The sequence below is a fragment of the Amphiura filiformis genome, chromosome 12 (assembly GCF_039555335.1).
Source record: "Amphiura filiformis chromosome 12, Afil_fr2py, whole genome shotgun sequence".
In the NCBI taxonomy this organism is placed as follows: Eukaryota; Metazoa; Echinodermata; class Ophiuroidea; order Amphilepidida; family Amphiuridae; genus Amphiura; species Amphiura filiformis.
The window spans coordinates 61,265,329-61,290,923 of NC_092639.1; the positions used below are offsets into that span (position 1 = coordinate 61,265,329).

General features: G+C 36.4%; 1 long non-coding RNA gene across 2 annotated transcripts in view; it reads right to left on the reverse strand.

The window, feature by feature from the left end:
* Nucleotides 1-16,266: 16,266 nt before the first annotated feature.
* LOC140166540 (uncharacterized) overlaps nt 16,267-25,595 on the reverse strand; it is a 30,536-nt gene continuing 21,207 nt past the window's right edge. For both annotated transcript variants that reach the window (XR_011860878.1, XR_011860879.1), the window contains exons 4-5: nt 24,972-25,166; nt 16,267-22,973 (exon numbers count right to left, since the gene is read on the reverse strand). This is a non-coding gene — a long non-coding RNA (uncharacterized lncRNA). The remainder of the gene's footprint in view (nt 22,974-24,971; nt 25,167-25,595) is intronic.

Sequence of the window (25,595 nt, forward strand, 5' to 3'; positions counted from 1 at the left end):
CCGCCATTATGCACTATGTGCGGGAGAGCCTCGAACTGGCAGCATACATGAAAGGAAGAATTATGTAACCTTACACAGAACGTTATGACTAGTTCAATTCCCATTCATGTATGCTGCCAGTTCGAGGCTCTCCCCGCACATAGTGCATAATGGCGGAACCGCAAGTAGCGAATACCTGTTTCACCTCAAGTTTGGTAAATATGTAGCTGTGTGTTTCACTGGTCGCAGTATCAAATCGTTATCCTAATTCTGCTGAGTTTATAGACTCGCATGCAAGGCCGTTTTGTCGGCATTGCTGCGTCACAACTGCGTAAAGGCACTGACATCGCTACCAAACTTGAAGCTATAAAACGATTTATGTTTGATAGAGTAATATGCAGTGATATGACTGGAACTAGAAAATAACCAAAGCAGGTAAATTGGGAGTCTACTGAAGATAGCTGCCAATTTGCCATTTACCAAAGATAGGTGCCTATAATTTATGCTTGCTATCTACTGAAGATGGGTGCCAAGTTGTACTTGCTGTCTGCTGAAGATGGCTGACAGATGCACTTGCTATCTACTGAAGATAGCTGCCAAGTTCATGTTATCTGCTGAAGGTAACTCAATTTATACTTGCTATCTATAATTTGGTTCATCTCAAGTTCGGCAGTGACGTATGTACGTATTTGCACACTGCTGTATCGATTCGCGTGTAAAGTGAAACGCCCTCATTGTACACACACACGTACAGGGGCTGTTTGTCAGCACGCTTGTGGCGCAACCCCGAAAGAGCATTATCGTCACTACCAAACTTAAGGTGAACCAAATAATACTGAAGATAGCTGCCAATTTATACTTGCTATCTACTGAAGATAGCTGCCTGTGTTCTATCTACTGAAGGTTACTCAATTTAGTTGCTATTTACTGAAAATGGCTGTCAAATTTAATTTGCTATCTACTTGGCATCAAATTGTACTTTGCTATCTACTGAAGATAGCTGCCAATTTATACTTGCTATCTACTGAAGATAACTGTCAATTTATACTTGCTATCTGAGGATAGCTGCCAATTTATACTTGCTATCTACTGAAGATAACTGCCAATTTAGTCTTGCTATCTACTGAAGATAACTGCCAATTTAGATTTGCTATCTGCTGAAAATAGCTGCCAATTTATACTTGCTATCTACTGAAGATAACTGCCAATTTAGATTTGCTATCTGCTGAAAATAGCTGACAATTTATACTTGCTATCTCACGGAAGATAGCTGCCAATATATACTTGATATCTACTGAAGATAGCTGCCAATTTATACTTGCTATCTACTGACGATAACTGTCAATTAATACTTGCTATCTGAGGATAGCTGACAATTTATACTTGCTATCTACTGAAGATAGCTGCCAATTTATACTTGATATCTACTGAAGATAGCTGACAATAATACTTGCTATCTACTGAAGATAGCTGACAATTTAGACTTGCTATCTGAGGATAGCTGCCAATTTATACTTGCTATCTACTGAAGATAGCTGCCAATTTAGATTTGCTATCTGCTGAAAATAGCTGCCAATTTATACTTGCTATCTACTGAAGATAACTGCCAATTTAGATTTGCTATCTGCTGAAAATAGCTGACAATTTATACTTGCTATCTACGGAAGATAGCTGCCAATATATACTTGATATCTACTGAAGATAGCTGCCAATTTATACTTGCTATCTACTGACGATAACTGTCAATTAATACTTGCTATCTGAGGATAGCTGACAATTTATACTTGCTATCTACTGAAGATAGCTGCCAATTTATACTTGATATCTACTGAAGATAGCTGACAATAATACTTGCTATCTACTGAAGATAGCTGACAATTTAGACTTGCTATCTACTGAATATAGATGCCAATTTAGACTTGCTGTCTACTGAAGATATCTGCCAATTTAGTCTTGTTATCTACTGAAGATAACTACCAATTTAGATTTGCTATCTACTGAAGATAATTGCCAATTTAGACTTGCTATCTGCTGAAGATAGTTACAAAGTTAGACTTGCTATCTACTGAAGATAGCTGACAGTTTATACTTGCTGTCTACTGAAGATAGCTGCCAATTTAGACTTGTTATCTACTAAAAATAGCTACCAATTTAGATTTGCTATCTACTGAAGATAGCCGACAATTTATACTTGTTATCTACTGAAGATAGCTGACAATTTAGACATGCTGTCTACTGGAGATATCTGCCAATTTAGTCTTGCTATCTACTGAAGATAACTGCCAATTTAGATTTGCTATCTACTGAAGATAGTTGCCAATTTAGACTTGCTATCTACAGATAGCTGCCAATTTAGACTTGCTATCTACTGAAGATAGCTGCCAATTTAGACTTGCTGTCTACTGAAGATAGCTACCAATTTAGACTTGCTATCTATTGATGATAGCTTACAATTTATACTTGCTATCTGCTGAAGATAGCTGACAATTTGTACTTGCTATCTACTGAAGATAGCTGCTAATTTAGACTTGCTATCTACTAGATAACTATCTACTGATGATAGCTGCCAATTTATACTTGCTATCTACTGAAGACAGCTGCCAATTTATACTTGCTATCTACTGAAGATAGTTAACAATTATACCTGCCATCTACTGAAGATAGCTGCCAATTTACTGCTCTCTACTGAAGATAGCTAACAATTTATACTTGCTATATATTAAAGATAGGTGACAATTTATACTTGCTATCTACTGAAGATAGCAGCCAAATTATACTTGCTATCTCCTGACGATAACTGCCAATTTATACTTCCTGTCTACTGAAGATAGCTGTTAAGTTATAATAGTTTATTTTAAATTTTAGTTGCTAGTATCTATATAAGGTAGCTGCCAATTTATACTTGCTATCTACTGAAGATAGTTGACAGTTTATACTTGCTGTCTACTGAAGATAGCTGCCAATTTAGACTTGTTATCTACTGAAGATAGCTACCAATTTAGATTTACTATCTACTGAAGATAGCCAACAATTTATACTTGTTATAAGATAGCTGCCAATTTATACTTGCTATCTACTGAAGATAGTTGACAATGTATACCTGCCAACTACTGAAGATAGCTGCCAATTTACTGCTATCTACTGAAGCTAACAATTATGGTGGTGGGGGCAATTGACCAATTCAGCATCGATTCTGCGCCCCTCCAAGTGATGAAGTCAAAATTTTTGTGCGCTTCGCGTGCATTTCAGCACAAAATCAATTGAAAGAACATTCTAAGACTGATATTCAACTAGTAACCAAAATTGATTAGTGGTAGGCCCGGGCGCTACCAACCCTAGTTAAGCCACTGAACCACAGCCGGAAGTATGTAGTATCCTATGGGCCATTGTCATACATGTGTTTGCTTCTCATATCAAAACCACTGGGGCAATACAACTCAAAATATTGTTTTTAATGGTAGGCCTCAATGTAAGATAAAAACCGAACATTAAAAAATCAGACCATGCCCCTTTAACTTGGTATCGTCTGCATCTTAATCAACTTTAAAGATCCACACTATTCAACCAGATGGTAGATTAAAAATATATATATATGCTATAATAAACAGCTATTAGAAAACAACGTCTCTGCAAAGGTCATACGTCTGTGTCTTGAAGTAAATTACCCCTCATCAATCTGTTTTCTTTGGTTTTGACCAGCCGACATGTTTGTGCCCAGACAACCACATAAAAGCTGTCTCACTCATGCATATATGCATTAGACTGGCAATACTTGTAAATGTACTATTCCATTTGAGAACCATACACCCCCTGTGGTAAACATGTCCTTAATCTCCCACACAGGGGGTGTGGATTTCAAATGGAGTTTGCCCATTAGGTAGCCCCGTCTGAAAGTCATACTTCCTGTGTAGAAGATTAGGATCATGTCAGGGGGTGTGGATTTCAACTGGAATAGCCCAATACAGGAGCACACAATAGACATTTGCAGACATGTACTCAAGTGCAAAAAAGTGCCCCTGTTAAAGTGAGATCATTCTGTTGCTGAGTTTGATGTATACCTTTAGGTATGGACAAAAGCAACTTTTAACACTAGACCATACAAAACCATACAGCTAGAAGCGACTGCAAGACCATGCATCTCACCTGATCTGATTGCATAATCATGCCAAGTGTTGTTATATAGGCACAAAACGGTTGGCCTGGCGACGGTCACACACATATGGCTTGCTATACCCGTTCTGCTGGTTGGCACCCACCCCTGTTTATGATCACATTTCTATTTATTGTATATGTAATATATAGCCTATAAATGTGTCTTTATTCTTTTGCTGTATCCATAGTAGCATATCACGTGAGGCAGGGGCAGAGTACTAGTTTGATCTACCAGGCAGAAATTCGACCAAAATTGCTCAGTGCATCATCCTTGTGGTCTGTTTCACACCAAAATTTACCTTGATTATGAGCCACAATAGTCCAAATCCCAACGTTTTTGCAAACTATATGTGCAAATTGACCTTTTCGGTAAATCCCATAAGCCTTTGCGAGTACACCTGTGATGTCATCATTTGACGTCACACCGATCTGCGCTGATGGGCACATCGTTTATTGATAATCAGTACTATGCATTGCAAGTTAATTTGGTGTGACGTCAAATGAAGGCATCCCAGGTGTACTCGCAAAGGCGTATGGGATTTACCGTCCCAGTAAAATCCTTTTTGAACAACAGGTCAATGGGAAGATTTTGCAAAGACTTTGCAGTGCCTCTAAAAAATGTTTAAAATTATTTCTACCTAGATAAGGTTCATTTTTGAGAGAATCCTAGTATCATGCAGTGTCCCTTTTATGTTAAATTTTCACTCATCTCAATTTAGTAAAAGTGGTATGCACATAATTATTAAAAGCTACTAAACATTTTTTTCATATTCAGTAATAGACATGTTAAAAACTATTGATTATCATGCCTCCAGGGTACAGGTAAATCCCAGGTAATCTTCATAAATGAATCGCCTCTTGCATTAAAATTGAGAAGGGGAAAAAACGAATGAGGGATTTTTAACAAATATTGATGTTTATGAGTACACTGGCAATGGTAAGAATATTCTTTCCATTAAATGAATCAAAACAGTCCGATATGTTTGTTTTATAATAACTTGTATAAAAATACATTTTCTTCAAGATCAGGAAAACAAATAAATTTAAAAAACTATAATTATGTTTATCTTAGAAGCATTACATGTGCCTATAATTTGCGAGTTGTGGTGGTCACTGCACGCTTTATCAATGTTGCCACTGGCGTTTCAGGTGAGTACAATAGAAAAAATGACTACTTCACAGAGTTCAAGTCTTTTTTCCAGCTGATGCTAAAAATAACAAATAATCAACAGTAGTTGGCCAATCAAATGATTAGAATCTTTGTATGAGTCACATAATAGTTTACCATTCTTGCATAAACACCATGTCCCGGATTTGTGCATGTAGCCTATTGCTCCTTTAAATGTGTGGTTTGTAAGATTCATATTTTCTAAGATTATTTTTGTACTGAAGTACATATGTTTGAGCTGAGAGTCGGCAAAGCATGATTTTTTTATGACCTAACATTTTCACAACTTACAAAGAGTTTATTTTGTGTGGCATGACATTTGAAAATATGTGTAAAGAATAATTCATGATGCCCCAGTTGTCAGGTGTGTAACCAGCCAGCATTGGTCACTTGGAAATCAGTCCTCAACTGAGTAATACATCCAAAGAGGACTGATTTAAAGCCACTTAGTGATTTGCTGAATCTAAAAATCTAAAATCAATATGTTTGCATTTTCATCTAGCTCAATTTTACCTGAAAATATGTTTCCAAGTCTAGTCTTCCATTTGCATCCTGGTTATACCACTGTCTGGTGTTACAGTAATGACAACTTCTTTGTTTTGCCCCACCCATGATTGTTTACACACCCACCAATACAGGATTTTTAATTAAAGAGACAATCAGCAATTTTATAGAATTTTTTTTCCAGGAGAGGTAAATGGAGGGGGGGGGGGGGAACTTGCAAAGTGAAATCAAATGTGGGGTTAAAATATGAACATATTGCATTTGTGATTCTTTTTTCTAACTGGACCAAGGGAAGCTCAAGTATGAGGGGTCATATACCACCCTTAGCACCATCACTGCTAAAGACTATACCACCTGCTCTACTGTCTGTACAAAAATTGGACCAAAATGTCAACATTTTAAATCAAAATACCCCAAATTGTGAACTTTCTGTGAAATTTATCTAAACTATTGGATCCAAAATTCAATTATAAAGGTTTGCATCAATGTGTAATATTCCCCTCCCCCCCCCCCAAAAAAAAGAAATCCTGGCTAGTGACCTGGCTTATGCTGTTGCAGAAATGAGAAACTCTGAAATTTGATAAATTTTAGGGTGTTTGGGACAACAACAAAAATACTGATTGTGTCTTTACAGGATTGAGAGGCTAAATTTGATTATTATTTCCCAAAAATAATAAAATTTGGCAGATTTATTGGAGCCTGGCACGCTCTGAGCTACTCCTGGGCCCACCAATTTTCAATCAGTATTTACGCAAGAAAAAATTGAATGAAGGTATTTTTCTTTCACATGAGTAGACCATGTTTTCTTAAAAGAATCATTGTTTGCCATGGGGAATGCCCCTCCCAAACATGAGCTCATCATCCATCTCCGCATGCATGATGACATAGCAAATCTCCCTCTAGAGATGCATACTGCTGACTACCTGTTGCCAGTTTATTGAACCCAGTCATGTAGTAAGACAGATAACAGGCATGTAGTTGGCTATTCCAGTTAAAACCCATACACCCCTTATGGAAAACATGATCCTAATCTCTCACACAGGGGGTATAGATTTCAAGTAGCTTCAAGTGAAGCCATTTCAGTTCACCCGATTTGAAATTCACACTACACTTCCTGTGTGGGAGATTAATTAAGGTTGTGTCTTCCATAGGGGGTGTGTGGATTTTAACTGGAAGAGCCAATAGCGTATGCATGAATGTGTCATACAACATGGATAAATAATTGCGTGACTAGTTTCACAAAAAATTTGCGCCTGTAAATTTTCAGTTGGGGCAGTAGATTTTCAAACTTAGATGCTCGTCCGACAGCAAAAAAAGTTAAGATTATGCCCTGCATGTATTCCAGTAGAGTAGCGTCATATTCTTCACCTAAGTGATATTACAATTCTCATTGAAGGTTGTATAAAATGGCTAGTAGCCCATTAGGCTTGGTACCCCACCCATTAACTAACGCTGCAAATCTGATTATTATTATTTTGTTTTAATATTTATATGATGATAAAATAAATGACCAATATGGGAATATGTGACCCATTCTGACAAAACCAGGAACAAGTCACATTTTTTGACATTTCATGATTTTAATATAAATGTATTTCAAATGATACAAATAAATAACATCAATACTTTTCAAGAAAAGAATAATTTTGTAAATGATATTTTTGCCTAATTGTTCTGAGAAATGGACCAATTAGTTTTCTGCTTTACGCAAGATTGAATATGAATTATCCTAGTTCAACTGTTAATTAGACTTTAATTACTGGTTACATAATCTTTTTAATAAGTATGCCTATGTTCAAGGATGAGAAAGTCCACTTAGTCCCACAATCAAATACCATGAAATATCATCTTTACATGTCTGGCGACTTGATACAGGTTTTGTGGGAGTGGATCACATATGATATTTTATGATTCACAAATAGATCAAATTCCAACATTTTAATCCCTGTCTAGCAACAGACAAACCATCTAAGAAGTAATATTTAGCCTAATAAAATTATCCGCAGACAGCAGCACAATAGACACATTAGCCCTTACTCTCATGTCGTGACTAAGCTTTTAAAGGGATACTGAATTCTCGATCATGATTAAATTCTATAATGTGCCCAGTGGTGGCATTAGAGGGAAGGGCATTTTTGCAAAATTGTTTCATTTGCTCCCCTCGTCACCACCGCTCAATGTACCCAAGGTGCAGCAGTGGTGTAGCATGGGTCATCATATTCAGGGGGGGCACCAACCATGATTGGGGGCACCGGGTCTGATTGTGCCCAGTGGTGGCACTGGAGGGGAAGAGGCATTTTGTTTGCGGCAATTTTGTGCAAAATTGTTTGGCACCGGTTGGCACCGCCACTCAATGTGCCCAAGGTGCAGTGGTGCAGCAAGAATTTCTTTCTCAGAAGGAATGAAAATGTGGAAGGTTGAAAAATTGGACAATAATGGTCTAAAGACTAAAATATTACAGGGTAGTTGCCTCATTTGGCTGTGCCACTGCGGGTGCCACTGATAGTTTATCCAACCATACAACTTGATATGGCCCCAAGAAGCCAGAAGGCCATTCCCACAAATCAAGAGATCAATTTCACTCTCATCCTCCTAAATTGATTAATGTGATGTGAATTTCTTATCCAATCTTGACAGTCCCAAAAGGCTTTATGTCTCATTTATCACTTGCAGTTTTCCTCAATTAACAGCAGTCTTTCCCATTCTATGTATCTTTATTAACCCCATGAGAACTACCTGCCGATTGGCCAAAAAGAAGTTTTCATTATGAATTGGACCAATCAGCACTATTGTTTGAATAATTTCACCACGCAAAAAAATTGGGGTGACTTATTTGCAAAGCTCCATTCTGATTGGTGATTAAAGTGAAAATATCATGTAATTGACCAATCAGAGAGAATGTTAGATCGGCAGGTAGTGCTCAGGGGTTAAAGAAAAACAGTACATTTTCTTAGGAAATGTATTTTTAGTTGTCTGAAAACAGAAAGTAGATGACATTTACAACCTGACACTACAACAGAATACATAATAAGCACACTCTCAAGTATATGAGTAATAGCATTATAACATCTATCTTTCAGGATATATTCTTGTTGTCATGGTAACTCATGTTTTATCTATGGATAATTTAGTATTGCGATTCACCTGGTACAGAGTTTAATGCTTTTTTGTTTTTGCAAAAAGAACAAGATCAAGAACAGACTGGTTGTTAAAAATGAAAATACAGCTATTTGTCAATTTATCCTTGAAAAATATTTATGCATTTTGTCATAATGAATTTCACAGCTTTGAAATAATGACATCATTATTTGTCAACAATTAGCCAAACTATAAATGCTCACAAATATCCAATGAAACTATTGAAAATAGTTACCTTCTTATACTTGCTATGTATGATAATTTAATAGAGGTACATACAACTACTGAAGATACCTTCAACATTGTACTTACCAGTACTATCTACTGAATATAGTTGCCAATTTCTACTTGCTAGCTATTGAAGATAGCTGCCCAATAGCTGGTGTGTTGTACTTGCTATCTACTGAAGATATCCCCAAATTGTCCTTGCTATCTACTGAAGATCACTACCAACTTGTACTTGCTATCTACTGAAGATAGCTGATGAGTTGTAATTGCTATCAACTGGCAGCAATCACTGCCACGTTGTAGTTGCTATCTACTGAAGATAGCTGGTGAGTTGTAATTGCTATCCACTGGCAATCACTGCCAAGTTGTAGTTGCTATCTACTGAAGATAGCCGGTGAGTTGTAATTGCTATCCACTGGCAATCACTGCCAAGTTGTAGTTGCTATCTACTGAAGAGTGAGTTGTAATTGCTATCAACTGGCAACAATTAGCCAAACTATAAATGCTCACAAATATCCAATGAAACTATTGAAAATAGTTACCTTCTTATACTTGCTATGTATGATAATTTAATAGATGTACATACAACTACTGAAGATACCTTCAACATTGTACTTACCAGTACTATCTACTGAATATAGTTGCCAATTTCTACTTGCTAGCTATTGAAGATAGCTGCCCAATAGCTGGTGTGTTGTACTTGCTATCTACTGAAGATATCCCCAAATTGTCCTTGCTATCTACTGAAGATCACTACCAACTTGTACTTGCTATCTACTGAAGATAGCTGATGAGTTGTAATTGCTATCAACTGGCAGCAATCACTGCCACGTTGTAGTTGCTATCTACTGAAGATAGCTGGTGAGTTGTAATTGCTATCAACTGGCAATCACTGCCAAGTTGTAGTTGCTATCAACTGAAGATAGCCGGTGAGTTGTAATTGCTATCAACTGGCAATCACTGCCACGTTGTAGTTGCTATCTACTGAAGATAGCTGGTGAGTTGTAATTGCTATCAACTGGCAATCACTGCCAAGTTGTAGTTGCTATCTACTGAAGATAGCTGGTGAGTTGTAATTGCTATCCACTGGCAATCACTGCCAAGTTGTAGTTGCTATCTACTGAAGATAGCTGGTGAGTTGTAATTGCTATCCACTGGCAATCACTGCCAAGTTGTAGTTGCTATCTACTGAAGATAGCTGGTGAGTTGTAATTGCTATCCACTGGCAATCACTGCCAAGTTGTAGTTGCTATCTACTGAAGATAGCCGGTGAGTTGTAATTGCTATCCACTGGCAATCACTGCCAAGTTGTAGTTGCTATCTACTGAAGAGTGAGTTGTAATTGCTATCAACTGGCAATCACTGCCAAGTTGTAGTTGCTATCTACTGAAGATAGCTGGTGAGTTGTAATTGCTATCAACTGGCAATCACTGCCAAGTTGTAGTTGCTATCTACTGAAGATAGCTGGTGAGTTGTAATTGCTATCCACTGACAATCACTGCCAAGTTGTAGTTGCTATCTACTGAAGATAGCTGGTGAGTTGTAATTGCTATCAACTGGCAATCACTGCCAAGTTGTAGTTGCTATCTACTGAAGATAGCTGGCGAGTTGTAATTGCTATCCACTGGCAATCACTGCCAAGTTGTAGTTGCTATCTACTGAAGATAGCTGGTGAGTTGTAATTGCTATCCACTGGCAATCACTGCCAAGTTGTAGTTGCTATCTACTGAAGATAGCTGGTGAGTTGTAATTGCTATCCACTGGCAATCACAGCCAAGTTGTAGTTGCTATCTACTGAAGAGTGAGTTGTAATTGCTATCAACTGGCAATCACTGCCAAGTTGTAGTTGCTATCTACTGAAGATAGCTGGTGAGTTGTAATTGCTATCCACTGGCAATCACTGCCAAGTTGTAGTTGCCACCTACTGAAGATAGCTGGTGAGTTGTAATTGCTATCAACTGGCAATCACTGCCAAGTTGTAGTTGCTATCTACTGAAGATAGCTGGTGAGTTGTAATTGCTATCAACTGGCAATCACTGCCAAGTTGTAGTTGCTATCTACTGAAGATAGCTGGTGAGTTGTAATTGCTATCAACTGGCAATCACTGCCAAGTTGTAGTTGCTATCTACTGAAGATAGCTTGTGTGTTGTAATTGCTATCAACTGGCAATCACTGCCAAGTTGTAGTTGCTATCTACTGAAGATAGCTGGTGAGTTGTAATTGCTATCCACTGGCAATCACTACTGTTGTACTTGCTATCTACTGAAGATAGCTGGTGAGTTGTAATTGCTATAAATGAACGATAGCTGCCATTTCATTCTTGCTATCTACTGAGGATAGCTGCCGATTTATAGTTGCTATCTACTGAGGATAGCTGCCGATTTATACTTGCTATCTACTGTAGACAGCTGCCAATTTACTGAATAAATTTGTTTATTCTCCATCTGAACTTTGTGATGTTAAAGATACTAGCGGTCACCCGTCTTTCACGGTCACCGTCTTTCGCGATCACCGTCTTTTGCGTACTGATATTTGATATAATTTTTTTTAATGTTCTATTCAATGTGATAAGTGATGTGAGAGGATATTGCCATTTAATAGAATTACAATTAAGGGATCTAAAATGAGCGTTTATTGCGTTTCGACAGTATTTTTTGTGTGTAATGAGAGCACCTCGGACCTATCGAATTGCATTCTGAATACGAAGCATGTCTTTCTGATATCGAATAATTTTCATTTTTGAAAATCACAATATAATACAAATTTTATGACAAATTATAAAAATTTGATATTTTTCAAATTTTGATATATAACAGTCCTCGAAGTAAATTATATAAATCTAATGATATATTCTTAAAGTGTATGTAGCAGGAAGGAAAAGCCGACGGTCAATTGAAAATTTTGACCTTTCATGTTGAAGATATGGATTTTTTCCCCAAAAGACCTAAATTTTTTGGTGTTTTGGGAAAAAAATCCATCTTCAATACTGAAAGGTCAAAATTTTCAATTGATCGTCGGGTTTTCATCCCACCTACATACACTTTAAGTATAAATCATCAGATTTATAAAGTTTACTTCAAGTACTGTTAAATATCAAAAATATCAATTTTAATGATTTGCCATAAAATGTGTATTAAATTGCGAATTTCAAAAATCAAAATTATTTGATATCAGAATGACATTCTTCGTATTCAAAATAAATACTGTCCAAACGTTCATACCCCAGCCCTTAAGAAGGTCAGGCGCAATTTCAGTGTTTGAGTTAATTTTTTTACCTTGGGGTGCACCCCATTTTGAAAGTTGTGGTGCAATTTCACTTGATGCAGATGCTTGATGATGATTACGAATATTATTTCAGCATTTTGGGTAAAGAATAACAAAATTAAACATTTGTTGGAAATCATACATTATGGCTTTAAGGGATTAATATTATATTGCCATGAATTGTGAGTCATTGTTTGTAGATTGGTTGTTACTCATGTACACCTCACTTGACATTTCAAACTATAACCTTGAAATTATGACAGGGAAATAATGTGGTTTGAACACACGATAGAGGTAGCAATGAGATTGCTGTGTACGCCTGGTGCACGTACACAGAATTAAAACCAGAGAACCAGGACTCGACCGCCATCTTGATACAGGCATGGAGCAAAATTTGGGGGTATTCAGTTTCCCTCGGAATGCGCTCGAGGCATTTGTTGTCTCGGCAAGTGCGATATGGATGATGGGCGCATTTGAGAGACGCACTTGATGCGACCTGCACGCGAGTACCAAGACGCTTCAGATGAGACGCAGAATTGTTTTCGTTCGTATATCCGCGCACCGTCGGCAAGGACCCGAATACCCCCAATTTTCTCCCCATAGCTGACGGCGTGATTGTACGTGGCGGTATAGGGAGTCCCGGTTCTCCTCTAATTCTGTGGCCTGGTGTGTATTATTATTTAATCCCACATCTGATGAAATTCCATGTCAGCACTGGTTCAGTGCTGAATATGACAAATGCCAGGGGACAAATGTGCCTATTAGTATTAACTTAGCTTAAAGAACTGAACAGCAACATTTGCAGTATTTTTTGTAGGACCTGAGAGTACATCAGACACGACAAATTTCATTCTGAATGAGGACTGTCCTTCTGATATCAATGAATTTTGATTTTGTTCCCGAAATTCGCGATATGATACACATTTTATAAAGGAGATGATCACAAGGCTTCCATGTGCATGTTTTTCTCAGGGAGGGAAAATGACCAAACTTTTGTTTTGATATGTTGGCTTATAAAAAGGCCAGAGTAATGGGAGAGAATAAGGACCCTTTCAAGCATCATTATTTCTGAATTGTATGTCCAAAGCATATAAAACTATACATTTTTGGAAAGGAAATGAGTCAAAGATTCCCATGGTGACATCAGATTTTTTTCAAAAATTTCAGGTTTTTGAAAAAATCACCAAAAATCACTTTTTACCTCCAATTTAATGTGATAACAAAAGAAAATCTGTTTGAGTAAAAACAATTCAGTTAGCTTTTCATGAAGAAGAGACATGAACTTAGGGAAGCTTTTTTATTTTTTTTTAAAAACATGTGAAAAAAGCAAGCAATTTTGTCACTCCATTAAAGGGGCATTTCGTGATCCACAGCCTCATCCCCCCACTTTTCTCAAAAAAAGTTGAGATTTTTATATCACTGGAAACCTCTGGCTACATAATGTTTATGTACAAAATATTTCTTGCTGATTAATTCGTTTAGCAAAGATATCGTGAAATTTGAATTTCGTTCTGGTGCACCAGAACGAAATTACAACGCATTGTCTATGGAGCAGTGTAATACACATAATCATGCATAACTCGAGAACGCAAAATCGGAAGCAACTGCAATTTTGGGAATAGGTTTTTTTCGTGGATATCTAATGAAAAATGACATAAATAGAGGATGCTAGGATCACGAAATACTCCTTTAAGCTGAAAATTGCACATAATGGTGTACAATGTATATTTTTGTTTAAAGCAAATATTTTGAAAAAATGAGAAAACCTTCCGTAGGCTTTGATGTGCTCTAAAACGATAGTGCAAAAAGTTTACCTTTTGCTTGCATAATTTTCAAGTTATCTTGTCACAAAAATCGTGCAATGTTGTCAAAAGTGAACTCTGAGAAATCAATGTTTTTTTAGGCAATAAATGTCAAAATTATGCACAAAACATTGTTATATTTTAAAACTGCTTGTAAAAGCTGTATCTGTTGCATGGTCTAAATATGCATCTTTTTGCACCAATGAATCCATAATGTCTGCTTTTAGTGTGCCAAAATTCAAAATAATTCAAAAATTAAGTGGCATTTTTGTGCAAATTTTTGTCACACGACACAAATCGCGCACGTAATCGCAATATTTCGCATTCCTGACTCATCATTTCCCATCAATTTACTAAGCTGTCTTTTATCACTTTCAAGTAAAAGAATACATCTTCGTGTTCATAAGTATCAAAAAATCTCAAATTCTGGCGTGGACGAATGTGTCTCCCCTTATTCTGGCCCTAAAGCAATAATGTGCAATTTGCTCACAGTAAGGCCCTCAATTTTTTCAAATATGGCCAGAACTGGAAAAATATGCCTCCTTTCATCTGGCTTGACTCACAGGCTTATCAGCAAGTAAAACTAGCCTTTTATCATAAATAAGATGTTAATTTTGCAGGCAGCCATCAAAAATAGCAAACCATTTATCTGCAGTACATAGATTGCACATAAAATACACTGCAAACTTCAGCACGCAAGTACAACTTTGCATGCAATTAACTTGTTGCTACGTTTACCTGGAGTAACCTTACCAATGCATGCATGTTTCAAAGATTTGTTACCATGGTAATGTATTTGCATTGAATCATGATGACTCATGTGGGTTCGAATTTGATTAAGACATTTAAGGGATAACAAAAAAACATCGCATATTGTTGCCTTGTCTAATCCATGGAGAACATTTAATGTCTAGTCTGGTGCCTTTAAAGGAGTATTTTATAATTCTAGCATCAGCTTTTTGTGGTGTGTTCAGTAGATATCCACAAAAAAAAAAGATTATTCCCAAAATTGTAGTTAGGGTTTGCAAGTTATGCAGGATTATAATTGCTCCAAACGCCACTTGACTTAGTTTTGACTCCACAATTAAATTAGTGACCCAATTTGACAGCCGCATCACCCCACTTTACCACAACAAAATGCAGCACATGTTCCTCAACCCAGTGAAATTTTAGGCCAGAAATGTGTTGTTTAGGTGGCAAGATCATATAATTGGCGAAAATCATGACTCGTGATGAAGCGTCAAGCCGCAGAGCGGCAGAAAGTATGAAACCAGCATTATGCTAGTTGAACTAGTGTGTGCTTTATATAACAAAACCTGAATCATTTTTGCCAATTATAAACCAAACTCTAGTTTGGTACATGGTGGGGCCCACCCCGGAAGTAGAGGACCGTTTTATGGGCCCAATGTACATGTGGTAGACATTTTGCTTCTCGAGCAATTGAAATCAAACCATGGAGTAAGAATGTTTGAGTGATGGTCTGAATGGGAGGAAAACATTGTGTTACAATCAGACCACCTAAAGAAAAAAATAGCCAGGGGGTTGGTTACCCATAGGAAGGGAACTGCAAAATTGTGACAAGAAATATTGATCAATTCATGTAAATGATATGGGCATTGATATTTGGTCCAATGTCACCTGCCAGAATCAAAAATAACCATCTGTTAACAATGGACTATTCCAGTTGATATCCATACACCCTTAATGTCCCTTAGGGAAGACATGACAGTAATCGCCCATTCAGGTAGCCCCATTTGGAATCACACTCACTGCGTAGAAGGCCCAGGCTCATGTCCAGTGGCGTAGCATCATGTGCCCCCCCCCCCCAATCGATTGCAAAATCACATAGGAAAATTGCCGAAAAACGGCTTGTGCCCACCCAATCAGACCCGGTGCCCCCAATCATGGTCGGTGCCCTCCCCCAATATGATGACCCACGCTACGCCACTGGTCATGTCTTCCATAGGGCATGTATTAATTTTAACTGAAATAACCCATTCTCACATTTGCAAGAATAAAACACAACACACATTTTTGTAATCATTTATGGTCATGTACCATATTTAATTTTGTGTATGTTCCTTCACCAAGGTATTTGACATTAGTCACCAATACATACAGAATGCAAAATGTACATCTTCAACTGGGATTTGAAATCTCTGAACCAAGATAATGCCCAATATATTTTGGTCAGCTAAATACTACTTCATTAATATTAAATTCACCACACCCTAATGTATATGCAAGACTGGCAAATCCTAGCTTTGTGGTTAAGGCCACTGAATTTGAAGAAGCCAGTGAAGATGTGTAAGGCTATCCAAGTAGTATGCAAATTTACTTGAAAGCAGCACTTGTGATTTTGCCATCACATGCGCCCACAGCAAACACCTTTACAAAGTCTGGTTGCCTTTGTTCCATAGTCCATTATGACATATCCTGGGATATGTACATTTATATGTTCTCAATAAATGAACAAATTCCAAAAACCGAAATATTTGTTTCTGAAGTGGTAAATTTCCAATACCAATATATTTTTGAAGAATTTTCTGCAAAATTTGATACAGACATACTGTTGTAATATTTTACAACCTATTTACCAAATACATGTATAATGAATGCGTTCTTGTGGGGACGACCTCTCCTCTTCCGATCGCTTTGACCAGAGCATCCACTCGACCCAAATTTATGAGCAGTCAGTCAGTGCCCGACTCATTCAATGGTGGCTTAGCCAATCTGCCTTTCTTGAACCCAGACTACATGTCTAGCACACATGTTAATGAGTAACTATTTTTGTCTCTTCTTAAATATCAGAACTCCATCCCTACCTATATTGAGTGGAATTACAGCTGACCAAATTTGCTCTACTGCCCAATACCTGCCATCTTATTTTTTGCACAAGTTGACTTTCCCACACTATCAGACAAAAGGCCATTGCACTTTGTTAAAAATTGGGTTACTTATGCAATTTTCTATGGTAATTTATCTTTATTTGCAGGCTTTTTCATATTTTTAAAGTCCCAAACTGCAGAAATGTCCATGGAAAAGTATCTTTATAATCATTTTATCATAAGTCTATTAATAGTACTGGATATACAACATACAATTGGGCGATTTCTTTGCTGAATTTGGCTTAAAAGTCGCACCAAAATATTACAATTTTGGGTGCATTTTGACTGAAAATTGGGCTATTTGAGCATCACCTACTGCTGTAAGAGCATAATGCTCCTCTGTCTTGGGCTGAAATTGTAGGAACCCTGCTCCTATATAAAACTCTGTAATCGGAAAGAAATGTTTGCCGTCTGTATGTACTAATGACTTGGCAAAATACAAAGGCGCAATTTGTAACAACTGCTCCATTTCAAAAAAATCATTTTACTATGAATACAAGATGAACATTTCGCTATAATATTACCGTTAGTACTAGCTAAAGCTAAGCTAAAGATGTAAAGGCTCTACACTTACAACATTTTATACTATGCTACATTTCATGTGCAAAGTCAAGTCTGCGTTGTGGCTGGCAAAGAGGTTGGCCGTTGAACGGCTTGGGCAAAAATAATTGAAAGTCCCATCATTTCCCTCCGATAATAAAACTTGCGCATCTGCAACATTTTGCTTCTCATATTAATTCACACCTCTGCACAATGATGCACCCAAGCAAATTGAAATTGAAAATAGAAGAGATGACAAAAAGTTCCTAAAAAACTTATTGGGAACCAATGTCAAAATTTTGTTTCTCAATATCAAGCCATTTTGCTTGGTTAGATTATCAACCTTGATGCTTATTGTGACCAAATTTAGAAAATAATGTGATAATAATATTAAGCCGTGTCCAACGGGTTCTCCTCAAACACCGCCCAGACTGATCAAAATTTTGTGTAAATAAAGCCACTGAATACAACCTACGGCACTATATTATATATATAGATATACCTCGAGTACACTATTGTTAATATCCAAAGTCTGCAAACAGCACTAACGCAACAAAAAATTCCAAAGGCGCAAGTTGCTTAACTTGCAGAATGGAAAAATACAAACATCGCCAAAAAGTGGGGAATGTATAAACAAGAAAAAGAAAGTACAAAAACATGGCTTTCATAGAATATTTTTTCATCTTTTACAGTGCATGGATTAAGGCGGCCATGTGCTGCTTCCAAAGGCCGCTGATTGTATATTTATAATTATCAAAAAATATAAATGTAAATTTTATGAAATATATATAACATGGGAATAAACTGAACGGAATTCAAAACACATGGAACACAAAATACTGTCATAAAGCATTTTAACATAGTACTGGTTATGCATGTACCCAAATGTTAATAACCTGAGTTGCTAACAAAACAATTGTGATAAATGGAAGAAATACAAAAATAATCGTAATAATTGTTATATAAAAAAAAATCGAGACAAACCAATATCATTTAAAGAGGTTTTCAATGGTGGGATAGGCAACGCAGCACAACATTGCACAAAACTGTTCACTCGTCGTTGGGTACACACTTTTGGTCTAAAATCGTGTTTAACTATTATATTTTTGATCGTAAACCTTAGGGGTGCTCACTTTAGTTGCTCCGTTTTGGCAACTCACATGAGTCACCATGGCAACAAGAAAGCCATGTCTATTTCAATCAACCAAATACTGAGTTGGCATTTGCGATAATACCGGTATAAAACAAAACAGCAATTTTAAATAACAAATTGTTCACTTCCTGTTTCAAACCTAAATAAGCACCAGATGAGTTTTTTGTTTGCTTGATCAACTCTACGACAGGAGTTACACTACATCACCTAGCCATTTACAGGGTGTTAGTGCCGTTTTGTCCCAACCTCTAAAATTGTGCACCTCTACAACTGATAAATAACAAAATTACAAAATCGTCCACATCTGTTCAGTGTTTGAAATATACACTGTACCATCGACATATTTGTAATACATCTGATTGTCTTTGTGTCGCAAGTTACTCACTTGCATTTGAGCAAAATAGGAGTGTGACTTCAAGCTCATTTATTAGCTACCAGTATTTTAATGCATCAGAACTGCAATCAATCAACAGTTTCTTTCAAATCTGATAATGGTCATTATAAATGAACATATTTTATACGGTGCAAGACCATTTGTAGCAGGACAAGCATGCTGTGGTTTACGAGGTTGCTCTCTAACTGAAACAGATGTGGACGTTCACTGGTCTACTCAACTGTACAATGATGATGTTAGTAAGTTTCTATGTTAATGTGACATTTGTTATAATAATATAATACAAAATACAAAACAACTATAATGATCGAAACCACTTGCCAAAAAACAGTATACCAAAAATGTACAAAACTTGATGTCATCGCGAACTTTGACATCGCAAAGAAAGAAAAAAAAAACACCTTTTGGAATGATCTAACATTTGGAATGTTAACTATGTTGGTGTGTGTATATAATAATACTAAAACAACACAAAAACAATCTATGAACTACAAATTCATGTTACCCATACAAACCCATTACATGGTTGAGTCAGGGCAAGATGGTTAATGTGTAAGAATGCTACATTTCAAGAAGAGTTGCTTTTTTTGGACTTCATTCTCTTGATCTTGATTTCAGTTATGCAAAACCAAACACAGCAATTAAGTGTACTATGTGTTGTTATTTAAACTGATTGTAACACACATGCATTGCAAATAACATAAGTTACAATGTTTGGGATCCAAGATCACATATAAATCTTAAGCAATCCATAAGATGATACTGCACCACCATCTTGCATCATTCATCCAGATAATGTGTTATTCCAGTTGAAATCCAATAATCCCTACACCTGAAAGAAGACCCCAATCTTCTCCACAAGGAGTGTAAATTTCAAATGGGGTTACCTGAATGGGTCACCCCCTTTTAAATCTACACCTGTGTGTGGGAGATTAAGGTTATGTCTTACAACTGGAATTAATAGCCCAATAAGCTAAACTATAATTCTCATTATTATTCATTTCTGTTCGCTAAGAGTCCAGCCCTAGTAAATAAATGGTATGTCAAATCTAAATATTTAAAAATTGTGTTGAAAGCTACCATATTCACAAAAACTGCCTGGCTAATGAAAATATAAAAAAACGAGGGAACAAAATAGGCATTATCCATACATCTTTTCATCTTGTGTGGCATTTCATAATTCAAGACCAGCCACAATTTAGCTGTATTTTGCCTGAAAATCAATTTCCATTTTTCTTCAGAATATGAAGTCAACGACTGAGCATGACGCACAAGGTACGTCGTACACTCGTCCCCTGCCACACAAGAGGAAAAAACAATTCCTCTACATGTACAGCATATTCACAAAATGTACATAATATTCAACCATCTCTATTCCATCCAACACAACAAAACTTGACTGATATCCATTGTGCTATAACAATATGTACTGTACTAAGCCTTGTGTGAAATAATCCCAAAATAATGAAGTGAATTATTTTAACGAGCAGAAAGATACACAAAATCATGGCTGAAAAAAAGCCGTGTATATTTTTTTTGCATGAAAACTTGACAATATTCAACATTTGGACTGCATCAATGTATAAAACGCATCAATCACATTGACAAGCGTTTTTATATATTTTCACATTTTTTTGCTTTAATAATACAAACTGCATAATTTTTTTTACAACAATTGTTTCAAATTCTTTGACAAACATCAGACTCATCTCATCAGTTTCACTTAAGATTCTCTAGTGAAACTGATAATATATTATTCCTTATACAGCTAATGATCACTGATGCAATGTAAACCTGATGACGATATAAAATGCACTCGATTTGAATCACCCGGCATGTCGGCACCAGAATTGGAAATTATTATCAAGCCGACATTTTAATGTGAACTCTCAGGGACTCCTGTCATGGGATTGAAGACGAGCGTCTCAAATTGTGATATATTCAACAACAAGTCGTCATCTTTTCCCTCCTGATAATTGCTGCATAATCCTTCCTTGTGTTTGCACGATTAAGAAATTAACTAGTGCATCCAGGGCCGATATTTGAAGAATTGTATCCAGAATACATCTAACATGTATGGAAAGTTGGTCAATTGTGACCTGTGTCAGTAGAAAATGAGATCATCAAAATGAATTTTGAAATAGTGGTCTGATATTTGTCAAAGAAATGGGGGCAAATAAATTGCTCTTTATTTTTTCCCATTCCATGGAAAACATACAGGGTGCATCACACCGAACGAGGAAAATGTGTGTAGATATACAACAGGAAAATACATAAATAAAGGCAATTCAGTCACATCATATTTAGATTTAACATCAAAAAACGGATCCACATCCGAAATCAATCTGGAGATGACATGGGGTGTGGCAAAGTGCTGCGATAAGCATCAAGACTTTTTCTAGTCAAACTTTTTAAACATACCTCAAGCCAAATTTAAACCCAAACTAGTTCATTTTTACTCTCAAAGATTCCATAAAAAAGTTACTCTGAAGTTGATGTACATAATATTTATCACAAACGATGTCATATTTGTAATTAATTTCTAATCTATCATTTATTCATTTTATTTTTTTTCCTATTTGCAATTTGTGTGTAATATTAAAATAAATTCTATCCAGGGATCAAATCCAGGATAACTTTCTAAAGAACATATTTATGATTTAATTATATTTTGTTCAAATTTATTCTAGCTTAGCACATTTTTACGACTAAAAATGTAGCACACATCAAATTTGGAAAGCACTGATTCGTACAAATGTTTTATCTGTTTTTCAGCTTTGTGAGTTGCTTCTTTGAGGTTAAAGCTAAATATACTGAACGGCCAATGAATTAAGTTGACTTGGTCATTATTATACACATAAGTTTTCAATCAATCACAAGAAGCACCTACGGAATTCAGCACAGGCAAATATTTGGTACAATTTTGTTCTCCTTTTTTCATGTTTTGTTCATTTTCATATATTTTTGTTTAAATACAATTTGTCTGTTGATCTGAAGTGCAATGTCATATATCACAGAGCAATTACAATACCATACTGAAGGAAGCTTTTAATGTATAATAAAAGTATTTTTATCCGAAAATACACAACAAGGATTAACAAGTTGTGTGCATGCCATGTTTCCTCCAAAAGTGTCAGTAGATTTGACCAGATTTGGTGCCTAAATTTAATTTGTAATTTTAAACTCCCTTTAAAGTCTAAAATTTTGAAACTTGGGACAAGAAGCCACATCTCGTTTGATTATTCAATCGCAAATTTATCTTGATTACAGCAATTTTCTAATTTCCGATGCAATTACATACATCTTTGCTAGATCCACATTCACCACGTAACCGGATGTTGCTGGTGAGCCATCCAGACAGAGCACATGTTGTAACCTTGACTTCTTGCACCACCAATTCAATTAATTTGAAAACTCCCAATTCAGCGATTCAAGCAAAGACCTTCCTATTCTATATGACACACTCACCACAGATCGACGGACAAAGTTGTTTATAAGCAATTTTTTTGATATGGTGGCTTTCATTGTTATTTTTACAATGAATAGTCCAAACATAATGCACACTGAAGTTTATATTCATCACAACCGCTCGCTCATGATCGCTGGTACCCTGCATTGTAAACCGTACAGTACAAGACGGCAACTGATGATTTGTTTTATATTAAAAGAAATCCCCTGCTATTCCTTGGTTTCTTCGGTGGGACTGTCTCCATTTAAGCCTAATCTCCTTCTTGCGTTCATGGACCTTCTGGAGATGTTCTTTCTGCAAAAATCAAAATAGTTAAAATATTTATTATCAAATTTTTTCCTTTACTAACTCTTTCCTGAAGCAAGGTTGGCATGCAATAATCATCTTTTCAAATTCATTTCAATCATCAAAGAACATCATAACAAAAAACACAACACATCAGAGCATGACAAAAATCTGAGATGGGTGCAAATTTATAGTATTTGTGTGAATTTTCCTATTTAGCCATCGGAAGAATGTCGGCATCAATTGTGAAATCCATGTGGTACCTTGTTTGATTTGCATTCTACAACTAATTAATTTTTAGTTCCTACCATCATTTAATTAAACAAAATCTGGAAATGTGTGAATTGTGCATATTTTTAGAAACAATAAAACATTTAGATTTAAACAAATCTATTGCCCACGGATACACTTCCGACAGCAAGAATTTTATTACTATTTTCACTGTGTAGAGCATTTTACTTTCACCCCTTTCCTTTGTATGTTGATGGCAATTTAAATATGTGATGCAGCACATCAAAAGGAGGGACTTTGCAGGTGAAGTCAATTTTGAGACAGTATTTCTGTTTCAAAAGTATTTTGCAATTGCATTAAAATAAAAACCTCATTTTCTAAAATTGATCAAGACATTAACTGTAAAAGCATCCCAAATTCTTATCATTGTCCTAATTTTTTTCTGTCTATTTTTATCTATATCTTGAAAAGCACTTTGCTGCAAAGCCCCCCCATTTGATGTGCTGCATTACATATATTCCAGTTATTAAGTTTTCATCCACAATAATTGACAAAAAAAACCAAGTGAAACACCTGCCGTATTCAAGCAAGTCACACAGGTAAATTTCACACATGTATAGAAATGTGCTTATGAACAATTTCATCAGTAAATCAATCATAAGCAGACCGTCGCACAAACACAACAAAACACCGACCCGTAAAGACACGGTTCACCAAGCCACTTTGCTTCATCCAACCATGGGCCCCATTCATTCGACAATATCAATCCCAGTTTATTTTGGCGCCAAAAGCAATTTTTATAGAAATACCACCGCCAGCTAAAGCAGAGTTCAATTTTTTTACCGACAAGGTAACATGCCAACCAGCAGCCAGTATCTATTATGAATTACCTTTTGGATAATTAGAATTTATATAAAATGGAAGACTGTGTAATCTGTGTTTGCCTAGGTATAATTTCTTATTGAACTCTTACTATAAATTACATTTATCGCTCCTACACATAGATTCCTGAGGCTAAATGTAGGTGCCTGCCCTAGCTGTAGTATAAAGCTGTTTAAAACACACCAATGAACATATTGGCTGTTTTTGAAATAAGCAAGGCATAATTTTAGTGTGTCAATAATTTGATTAGAGATGGTAAACAGTTCAGCCCGTAGGGTAGAGTAGATTTTTTATGCAAGAACTGAAGGAGCAGGGAATGTTGATAATTTTCAAACTGTATACATGGTGTCCGAACAGTTTGGGTGTGATGAGGGGGTGTAGGGGTGTGCATGTGGCAAGGAGAGGGGGTAGGGAGGGGTGTGTGTGGTGGTCTGCACCCCTGCTCACTCATAATGCCAGCTGTTGATTTATTTTGAATTTTCAATTATAACTGCATGAATATTCAAGGGAGGAAAGGGGTTCAAAATTGCTACAATACTTGAAAATCGGTTCTACTTCAATACTTCAAAAAAATCTTCTAGATACGGTACTTCACGAGGTGTTGCAGAAATGGGGAATCAAAAATAATTTCATACATTTATGCTGTAGTAATAATATTCACATTTCTAGCTTAACAATAAGCTTTCAAATTAATCAAAATTACCTTTCCTCATCACTACATTGGAAAATCTACTTGCACACAGATTCTTCTTTAACATACATCACTGTAATTATTTTTTTAAAGAGAATTTGTTCCAACTTCTGTCAAAGTTGGCACACATAGACAGATCCAGATACACCCTCACATATGACAGATAACACACATACGCAACAGAACTGAACTGCGCTACCTACCATTGCCTTGGCCTTCTCTTCTTCCTGTTTATCTAATAGTTTCTTGTTCTCCTCTGCTTTGGTTAGCTTCTTCTTCAGCTCCTCTTCAGCCTGCTCTGCGAATGTCTTGTTGATCACCTGAACTTTTTCCTGCTTCTTTTTGAGTTCATCCTGATTGTGCTGATGTATCTTCTCCAGCCTGGTGGTTTCCAGAGACTGAAATACAAGAATTTAGGTATTCACCAATCACCATAATAATAAGATAACACATAGATTGGAATATTCCATGCCTATGCCCTCATCTGAGCGTACACCAAGTGCTCAACTTGTCAACGCTTACGCACATACTCTTGTGTGTACGCACTCTTTTGTGTACTCTCGCTATAGCACTATTTTTGAGTTCGCTAACGCATTTCTGCCTGTTTTCAAGACATTTAAAAGCATGCAATTGCCTAGGTGCCCTTTTCAATTCCCTTGGATTGATCTGAGTAAGACCTGTACATGCCAAAATGGGGCAGTGCAGCATATTCTAACATAGGTCTCATGTAGCCCTTGTAAGTAATTCATCGTTATCGAGTCCAGCTTTCTTGCAAATTATGCAACATTTCGTCATTGGCTTTACCGTACATGAAGTCAACCTGCTCA